The sequence below is a fragment of the Asparagus officinalis genome, chromosome 4 (genome assembly GCF_001876935.1).
Source record: "Asparagus officinalis chromosome 4, Aspof.V1, whole genome shotgun sequence".
Lineage (NCBI taxonomy): Eukaryota > Viridiplantae > Streptophyta > Magnoliopsida > Asparagales > Asparagaceae > Asparagus > Asparagus officinalis.
Genome location: NC_033797.1, coordinates 107,389,765 through 107,401,137, shown reverse-complemented (window position 1 = coordinate 107,401,137; position 11,373 = coordinate 107,389,765). Strand labels below are relative to the sequence as shown.

The following is an 11,373-nucleotide window of genomic DNA, read 5'->3' as shown; positions in this document are numbered from 1 at the left end:
GCAATTTTTTGAGCTCATAAGGTTATACACAATTTAAGGAATCATATGGTGCCCAAGTGGGAGATTGTTGGATTTAATCTAATAAATCTAATTGTGGGCACATATGATTAATCAATGTGTATTGCTATCTTTCAGGATAACCCACTAAAGTGATCAATTAAGTTGGGTTAATTTGGTATTTAAATATAATCATGGGGTTATATGTGCAGATACCAGGTTGTAATTGTGATTTATTGAGGGGCTAAATTATAAAAGTACAACATCTATAAATAAGGGGTTATGGTCCCTAACCTAGGGTTACATTCTCTAATTCTCTACACCCCCATCTAGCTAGAGAAATTCGGTTTTAGAGAGAACCCTAAGGTTAGAAGATCCAAAACCCAAAATCAAGATAAAGCAATGGATTCAGGTATAAGCTTCCGCTCTTTTAGATCCTTGTTAATCTCTTTGAATTAATCATGGCTATATGGTTTTAGATCTCAAGTTTTATGATGTAGATCTAACAAAAAATAGTATGATTGAATGTAGTAAGAAATTGGTATATCAAAATTGATTTAAGTTTTGGCTTCTTGTATTTGCCCCCTAAACTGTTACATTTATCCATAAATATTTTTGGAACTGTTTTCAGTCTCATCTTAGCACCGAAGATATAAAATCCACCCCAGCTAACTCCCTTGTAAAGAGTGCCACACATCTGTTCAATTTAAGCATGAGTTTAGTTAGTAAAAGACATGATATGAGATTAGTCCTACATCAGATGGAGAGTAGATGGATAGATGATTAAATATGTTTAGACTCATGACTTGGATTAAATAAGAATTAAATCTTTTAAGTCAATTGGGTACAAGTATATTTAACCAAGGAACAAATAGGGTTTATAGCGAAGTTATTGTTTTACAGAGTGTCCAAAGGCTAAAATTAGGGGGGTTTGCTGATAAAATCTCAAAGTTAAGGAGTTTTTTTGATAACCCTTAAACTTAAGGGGTGTTTTCTGCAATTTTCACACTTAAGATGGTTTTTACGATAATAATCCAAAGTTAAGGGGCATTTTATGATACTAGTTTCAGGCCCGTGCGATGCACGGATTTGTTTAATATACAAAAATTGAAGTAGCAAAAGAATGCAAAATAATACAGTAAAAATATATAAGTAATCAGAAATGATACAACCTAAGCACATAGAGATACATGTCAAGTATATATATCTATGAATCAAAATAATAATTATCTATATATTGATAAACAACATATCTATCATAATCATATCAAGTAGTTAGGCTTCTCAACGCAAAACCACCAAAAAATATGTAGTGCATACAAAAGTTTACTAAATAAGGTTTTAGACCAGAATACTAAATATAAGTTTCAGACATCATGAATCAGATAGAGATTTTTCAAAAAGGGGCTTGAACTCTCTGTAGAATATTCTAATTCTCTTTTTCAATTTTGATCTGTTTTTGCTTTTTGTTGCTAGACATTTGCGGAGAGATCAAGTCTACTAAAACTGAGTGCTCGACATCAGATTCCAACAAATTTCTCTTGCAATGAGTAATGTTATCCCAGGAATAAATTTCAACTTCATTAGCACAAGTGACCAATAGCGAGGCCTGTGTTTCAATATAACATAATAGTTAGCATGTTAATGAGGTGACAAGAAAAGATTGTTGTACAATTAATGTGAAGAATCAATAAATCAATAGTAAAGCAAAAAGAAATAGGCAATCCAAAGTGATAATGGTGAATGTTATAGCAACAAAAGATACCACTCAAAAAGATATTAAAGAAGTTCGTATTACATTTAGAAGGATTACTATGACAACCTATAATCAGAAATCTTCTTGGTCATTTTAGAGACAGAAAATACAGGCTAATTTTAATTGAGATTGAATTCTGAAATTTTAATATTGAACAAAAATTTCAGATTGTACATATAATGCTTTTGGGATGACATGAATAGTTACCTTTCATTTCACCAAGAAAAATAAATAAATTAAAAAATTCAAACATGAGGAATGAAAAAGAAAAGCAATACTAAGTGTATTGACTTACATTATCAAGATCATCTTTCTCTTTGTAAGATTCAGCTTCATTAGTAAAATATTCTTGACCTGTCGACTCCTAATGATTTAGAAGAAAAAAATATTAATAATATATTGCTCAACCTCATCTATATATGCAGATTGATACATAAAATGAATAGATATGTAGCTCTATAAAAGAAGGAAATATGTAATGTACCTGAGATGCTATCAGATTTTCATCATCAGTCATTTTAGAGACAGAAAATACAGGCCAATTTTGATTGAGATTGAATTCTGAAACTTAAATCTTGAACACATTTTTTTTTTCACCAGCACATCTAACTCTTGAGGAAATGAATCATCATCATCTTCCTGTGAACAATATAAAGAAGCAAAGTAAAGCTATTGAAATAAAACTTTTAATTTTTACAGAAAGGAATCAGAGTGATTACTTTTGTCAGTCGTTCCCTCAATTCGACTACAGATTTGTGAATAACTTGTTTAGCTTCACGATCAAACAGAACAAATGATACAGTACATGTATGGTCAATGACTAAAACCTAAACCATGTACCTGATAAAACTCAAAAATTAAAATAAACCAATAAGAACTATGATCTAAAGTGTACGTTGAAGATCCAGACATCCATTCATGAAGCATATGATGAAATATAACTTGTGAAGAAACTGACATACATACTTCCACACATACCTTGGGATAACAAATCTTGCATTTTCATCTCACACCAAAATTTACCATTTTCAGCCTTTAACTTCCTCTGATATTTTTTACAGGCATTGTAAAACCAATTGTAATCTGTTTGAATTCTCTCTATAGTTGCTAATGTCACACATGTGCAAACCTGAGTATTATTAAATAGTAAGAAAATAAAGTTATGAATAATTTGGTAGAAAACTATTAAATAGTAAGAAAATAAAGTTATGAATAATTTGGTAGAAAATTATCAAAAGTCTTTAGGTTAGTTATCTAGTTTGCCATTAATCTCACATTTTAAATAAGCAGTGCAATATCAATAAAATCACTTCTTCAAAATAATTACCTCCCGTGCCTCTCGAATTTCATCAAGTGTCTTTCATTCAGCTAATAACAAAAAATCATCCTCGATGGAATAAACTTTTTCAGTTGGAATCTGACTAAATCGTTGAGATGAAGAATCTTCCACAAGTTTCAGACTTATGATAGTAAAATTAAACTAATTAGAAATAATATGAAATTACTTGTAAATAACTAACGAATGAGATAATTCATCATGTACCTTTTTTTTAGATCAGCAACTTCAGTTGTAAATAACTAACGAATGAGATAATTCATCATGTACCTTTTTTTTAGATCAGCAACTTCAGGTATGTAAGGATTGATTAATATCTTGGACGCATATAAGGCATTTGTAATAGTAATTTTACCTAAGAAATAAAGTTTTTAAATTCATGATTATGTCAATATATAAGCATAATCTACGAAATAAAAATATATCTTTTTTGAGAAATACATGTAATTTGATTTACCTCCATATGGTTTTATCTTTGCAAGCTGAATCACCATTATAATAATTCCTGAATTAGCTTTCTGTACATACTGTAAAACTTGAACAGCGTAATCACCCCACAAACTACATTGCAATTTAATATTGCTGCAAGTGGGAAAAAATTTAGTACGGAATGCATATACACACACTCACATGCACACACATACTTTTACTATAAAAAATATGTAACTATATTGTACATATTTGAACTCACTTGCTATCTTGGAGTTCAAGCTCCAGTAATTTTCTTTTACTTCCATTGCTCTCAACTTTTTTTACATTTCTAATAGTAATCAGGTCTCCAATGATATCTGAAAAATATCATATACTATAAAAAATGAATAAAAAAGCCCATAAGTGTCAAATATATTAAAAAAATAGTATTGAAAAAAAAAACAATAAGAAAAACTGTAAAATTATTTTAAAATTGTCGACTTTTTATCTTACCTATTAAGGTAGTTGAGGTGATACGATTAGCAATTATATCCCTAAAATCAACTAATCCAAATGAATAGGAAGGTATTGTAGAACTCTCACATTCTCTAACAAATGTAGGGTAGAGGAAGTTAATTCTATATGCGTGATCAGTAGCTCTATAATTTCCAGTATTTTCTCCAACACCAAAATTCGTAATCAAATAATAGCTGCCTTCATTTAATTATGATTTGAATTTATCTATCAATTTGTTCTTGATCGTTGCTTGAATTTTGGCTCCCCTTCATTAAAAAAGAGAATTTTATGAATGCATAATCTTGAACTATTCACATTAAATGAAAATAATAACTGAACTGAAAAACAGATTATGAAAGAGTGAAAAACATTACATTTTCATTCAGTAAAAGCAGCTCAATAGTGTTGATTACATTCAGAATATTGAATTTCATCGCATTCCATAACCTTATGACTCTTACCATCACTTTCCAAGTTTCTTTGTCTGGTTTGATTTCAGAAATAAAATCCAGTTTTCGGGCCATATTCAATCTGTTTATCAATATAAATACATGTATAATGACAAATTTGTTAATTTAAATGATAATGCAAATTATCTAATAACAGTACCATAGGAATAAAATATTGCGAGGAGTCCGCATAAAAAAGAAGCAACATATAAAAAAACTATAAAGCAAAAGTAGATCTGAATATCAATCATGCAATCATCAATAGAACAGAATATATTAAACTAAATTCCATGAAATAAACATAATGCAATGCAATAAATATGGTAGATCCTAACTGTCAAGTTTTTTGAGAATTGGTTATCCTACATTCTGAAATATTTCTTTAAAGACCACATTTTTCGTGTTGTTTGCAACCTGACGAACCTTTTTATGGACCAAAATTCTCAAACACTTCTTACTTCTAACTCTAGAGATGGCCACATAAAATTGGCCATAACTGAACACAGACCTTGGAAGGTGTAGTCCAACATTAGAAAGTGACTGATCCTGACTTTTATTTATGGTCATAGTAAAAGAAATTGTTAAAGGATATTGTCTTTTTTGCAGCTTGAAAGGCCATCTTGAATCTAATGGAGCCACCACCATTCGTGGAATAAAAACTTTCATCCCAATATTGCTGCCTGATATAACTTTTGCTTCAATGACATGATTGCCCAACTGAGTGATAATTAGCCTTGTCCCGTTACATAAACCAGATGATTGATCTATGTTCCTCAATAACATTACAGGAACTCCAACCTTAAATTTCAGCTTATGGTTAGGTATCCCAGAGCACCAAGTACTGTTAAGAAAATCAAGAGTATGTAAATTTTCTTGGCAAACAATATTCCCATCAACATTACAAACACTATCAGAACTCAAATACACCCTTTCTTCTCTAGGAATTAATGAAAGGACGTAGTCATTAACCATTTCAATGATTTCAAGCGTCGGCGCGAGGATGGCTCTATTTTGAAGGTAATTCACATCAAACATATTATCTAATAGATTCGGATATGTGCTTTCAACAATAGCGGCAAGAGGATTAGTGAAATCTTTGATGAATAGATCATTTTGCACTTCAATCAATGCTTCTCCATCATTAGGCTCACCAAGTCTACCGTCACCAATACTTAATAACTATTCTGAAAATTCTTTTAATTCTGAAACTTCATTGTTCGAAGAGCTTGATTGTAACCTCATATTTTGAAAATGAGTCAAAACTTGACAGGTGTCCCATAAATATGAACTATTTATCGTGGCAAGAACAATATCAGCCCTATTGCCTTTAGGAATCACTGGCAATATTTGTCTAAAATCTCCTCCGAATAAAACCACTTTTCCCCCGAAAGGTTGATTTAAACTATTGGGATTTGAAAATCTGAGTACGTCTTTTAAAGTTCTGTCAAGAGCTTCAAAACAAAACCTATGGACCATAGGTGCTTCGTCCCAAATGATGAGCTTTGTTTTAGTTAATAGCTCAGGTGGAGGACTACCTTGTGTTATGTTGCATGTTGAGTCTTTAGTTATAGACAATGGGATACCAAATCGTGAGTGAGCAGTCGTTTCACCAGGCAACAAAAGGGAAGCAATACCACTTGAAGCTACGGTAAGTACAATGTCACCTTTTGAACGTAAGCCAGAAGTTAATGTTCTCCACAGATATGTTTTTCCCATACCACCGTATCCATAAACGAAAAAAACTTCACCATTATTCTCAAAAACAACGTCGATAATTCTATCATACACATGTCTCTGTTCAGTAGTTAAGCTACTTAGAAGTTCATTATGTTCGATTGCTAGAGACTCCTTGTTGTAGTTTAACTCATCTTGGATGAGCTTGTTATGAAAATCAATAAGATTTATGCTTTTTGGAACTGGAAGTGGAGGATAATCACCCAAAGTTTTGCCATTTCCTTACAAAATCTTTTTTATTTCTACAAGAGGTAAACTCTTTAGCTGATCATCATTTAGTTGCAAATCTGATAAGTAATAGGAAACAAATTAGAAAGAGACTTATATAACATATGATTGACTAATATATTCAAAGTTGTTAAAGAACAAAAAAAAAGATAATAAAAGCAAGAATCTTAAAATTATAAAACACAAAACAATAAGAGAATAGAATAATCATCATAGAAACATAGTTTTACATTAGAATAGATTTATCGAATAAACTGACATAATTAAAGTTACAACTTTTCCTTACAAAATATTTTCAATAATAATGAGTATATTAGCTGAAATAATATAAGACAAAAAATTCGTAAGAAATACGCAAAAAATAAAATATGACATACATGTTATTGCATACTGTTAAATGAAAGGAAGAAAATTAAGTTGAAAAATTACCTTTATATTGTAGCACTTTTCTTTGATTATATAGTATATCTTCTGCAATTAAGTGTCATGTCTTCTCCCATACAAATTCAGGTCTAGACAAAGAGTTGGACATTAGTAAAGTTGCAAATAAACTTCTTAAAAGTCGTCCAGAACCCCAGAAGGATGCTTCCATAATCCCGTCAACGTATTCCTTGTCATCATCAAGTAAACCCAAAGCATATCAAGCTTCTTTGAATATGGGATAGATGACACTATTAACCGTCTGAATATCTTCATAGCATTTAGGTCCTCTTACTATATTAAGCAGAATTCTCAAATAGTATAATTCTCCACAACTTGGAGGTATATAATAAAGTCTCCCAATCGCAAATCCTCGTTTCCTTGGTTTCCATTCATGCAATTTACTTTTCCATACAAACTTCATAGGAAACTCATTGTACGTTAGAAGTCTAGCTTTAGGATACACTTTGTTTGCTTCCATCCAAGCTAAAAACATAGTCTGCTCAATGCCAGGTCTATTGATCACTTCGTCAATTGCATCATTGTCTTCATAGATAACATATTGTTCATTCAAAAGATGAAAACACAATCTTTCTACTACAGGTTCTCTTTTATGAATTTCATAGACAAATATTCTCCAAGCTGCTTCACATGGAGAAATATATCTGCAATCATAATACATTTTGATTTCATCAACTATTTGATCCTTATCGCTTGCAGAACTTTAATATAGTGATGCGGTGACACGATCATGCCCTTTGTTTATGTATTTAAATAAGTACTTGATGGATCTCGGCTGATTGCACCATTCAATATTAACATGTGCCTGGTACTTAATGAGAAGTTTAGAATTGTATGGAACAACAAAACGATTATCAAGTTTGACATAATTCTTTTCGATAATCTTGCTATCATCCCTTCTTCTATATATTAGATAACCATTATTATCAATAGTGGCTCTCTGGACAAACTTCCTTGGGAAGTGATTAGAGCATTTGCCATCCTTCATGCATGGAGAATGTATATTGGATTGGCCACATGGACCATGAATCATATAATTTTTTACGCACTCATACAATTCAGGATTTTGCTTTTTATCCAAAATTTCAGCGCAATAATCTTATCTATGTCATCAGCAGTAGGATACTTGTCTTATGGAACCAAGAATAGTAGAATATAAGCATGCGGTAAACCTCTTTTTTGAAATTCAACTGTATATGCAACTGCGACATGAAATTTTAAATTCATTAACAAAAGGATCTAAAACCAATCCAGTACAAAAGTACAAAAAGAGAAGAAATTTTGATTTCATTAATTAACAAATTAATAAATAAAACTAAAATTAATTCAATGTAAAAGCACAAAATGATAACTTAAGTAATACTATATAAGGACATCTAATTTATATATATTATTTAAAGGCACATAATATAGTCTTTACATATTAGGTATTCTTAAAATTGAATTTAAAAAATTAAATATCATGACACACATGACAGAGAATGTATATTAGTCAATTTCATCCAATTTTGTTGTAAATAGATATAATAGTAAGCAATTCACTTTTAAAAAATAGCTTATGTATGATGCTTTATGGGGAAAGAATAACAAACAAAATATACATTAAAAAGAGATATGTTCTCATACCAGCTTTGACAGAACCAAACAATTTGTGATGCTTCAGATCTCGAATAAGTTGGTCAAGTTTTAGTTTGAAGACTCTACAAATAATGTCCGGTCTATCCTCTGGATTGCAACCATAGTTCTAAACTAATTTTACAATCTCTGGCCATTTTGGATTGCATGTGAAAGTGATGAACAAATCCGAATATCTAGCCCACTTGCAAATAGCCATAGCATCTTAATAATTTTGTATCATGTATCGTGCACCTCCAGTGAAAGAGGATGGTAAGATAATGCACTTCCCCTGAGAAGCCGGAATAGTTTTACCTCTTAAAACAGCTTCAGTAAGACCTTTGTATAAGTCAGCTCTAAGCTCCTTTTGATGATTCCTAATGTATGACAATCTTCCACTCTCAATCATGGTATAAGCATCTACTATAAACTGCTGCAATAATCTCCTTGATAGTAATATCGTAGGTGCTTCGTTATCTCTATTTTGAAGTTTAAATGCAAAAAATTCTCTCATTGTAAGCTTTTTTTATTCGAGATGCATTATTTGAATCTCTATGCAAAGTATTCTCTCGATAACCATCTTCCCCGTAGGGAAACAAAAAAGGATACTGCATCGGTAAGTAAGATGGGTGCAGCTCATTGATTCTTTTAAGCTCACCACTTTGTGACTCTACTATTATATCTCTATCGACATTGAAGCTATCAACATCTCCTACGATAAGAGCAACAACCTCAGAAGTTATAGGAAGATTATAAGTCATGCCATCATTATGTTTTTTACGGATCAACCTTAGGCTTACATTTGCGGATTCCTCGTTATCAAACCTCTCTTTAGCCATTCTAAAAGATTTTGTAAATGGATTATATTCATCAAACATCTCTTTTAAACTTTGAGCAATGGTAGAATCTAACCCTCTAGAATGATCAGAAGAACTGCAAAAAATGTTTCATGCATAACAATTAGTTTAAGTATTTATAAATACAGAAATAGCAGAGAAAAATACGATAATTTAAAATAAATTTATACATCGGTAAGTAAGATGGGTGCGGCTCATTGATTCTTTTAAGCTCATCACTTTGTGACTCTACTATTATATCTCTATTGACATTGAAGCTATCAACATCTCCTACGATAAGAGCAGCAACCTCAGAAGTTATAGAAAGATTATAAGTCCTGCCATCATTATGTCTTTTACGGATCAACCTTAGGCTTATATTTGCGGATTCCTCGTTATCAAACCTCTCTTTAGCCATTCTAAAAGATTTTGCAAATGGATTATATTCATCAAACATCTCTTTCAAACTTTGAGCAATGGTAGAATCTAACCCTCTAGAATGATCAGAAGAACTGCAAAAAATGTTTCATGCATAACAATTAGTTTAAGTATTTATAACATATAGCTACAACCAATGGATTTTTATGTTAAGATTAACTATGTAAAAACTTATAATCTTATCTTTTAAACAGACATTGTAATTAAGACAAAAAACTAAATAATAATTTTGGCCATGTTATGAATTATGATTTAACGTCCAGGTTTTTTTTTTCAAACATGCCCATTTCATTATCACCAAATTCTCACATTTCATTATCACCAACAGTTGAGTTATGGAAGGTTATAAACATTGTCAGTTTTAAAAGATTCATAATTAGTCCAAAATCTCATAAAAGATATATTCTCATATCACGCTGTTTGTTGTGTGCATTACTATTGAAGGAAGACAATTGACAAGCCACTCCACATATCAGAAGATTGATTTTCATTATCTTCATAGCAGTTTGGTCTTCTACAACTTCAAGCATGAAAAAGAAAACAATTACAAATGCATGTTACAAAATAAAATTTTAACGCTTATACAGAGAGGACTTTCTTCATGTAACTTGCATGACTAAAATTTCAATAACAAAAAGAAAGGGATTACATAGAGAATGAAAAAACATAAGTCATAATTCCACGTTAAGTGTTATCAATCTATATCTATGTGCAACTGCAAGCAGTCAACTACGACCTTACCGTAAGTTTGCATAGAGAATAGGATAGGGGAAGGTAAAGATTGAACTAAACCCAATGGGAGGGGAAGAAGAGGACTTGAGTGTCTTGATGGAACTAATTATGTTTGGACTTGGCCTTTTGAAATCCTCATAGATTTCACTATGCGCATCAACCTGGCTTTCAAATGTCAAACACGACTCATATGCTGAAAGTTTCAAAGGCATGCTAAAGATAAATGTCTAAGAAATTGCACATACTAACGTAAGTGATCATATTCATCCACTGTCACCTTAGTTTAGAGAATGTAACACATAACAAATCAAAGCAATTATAGGATCTTTCCCTCAAACTAATAAGATATTCCCACCTAAAAGCAAATATTACTCCTGCATATCAACAACATGTTTAAATATTGGTTCTCTTTTTCACCTTTCTTTCATGGAATGTTCGATCAATTTGATCTTATCAGCAGTGATGAAAAAGTATGTTTTGTTTTTTTGCTTTCACCCATCCTAGCTCTCCATTAAAGTTACAAACCAAGACAGAATAACACCCCAAGATCTTCATCAATTTGAAGAGGCATAAAAAACAGATTGTCCTTCTTATACCTCCCATTGGTAGCCAAACTTGCTCCCTTCAAGGAAGCCTAGAAAACGCAATGCTCTTCATAGTGTTTCTTATCCCCCCCCCCCCCCAAAAAAAAAAAAATAATCAACTCAGTTAATGTTATGAATTATGCTTTAACGTCCAAGTTTTTTTTTCAAACATGCCCATTTGCGTGTTTATTTCAATCAATGTACTAAAAAACTTTAATGTACACCCGAAATGTAGCCTACAACTTATAGAAACTTTGAACAACATGAAAAAAAAACTTGCACAATAAATATGTCAGTCTTA

At 31.4% G+C, this 11,373-nt stretch overlaps 1 pseudogene; it reads right to left on the bottom strand.

The window, feature by feature from the left end:
• Nucleotides 1,427-10,700, bottom strand: LOC109839137 (annotated as a pseudogene).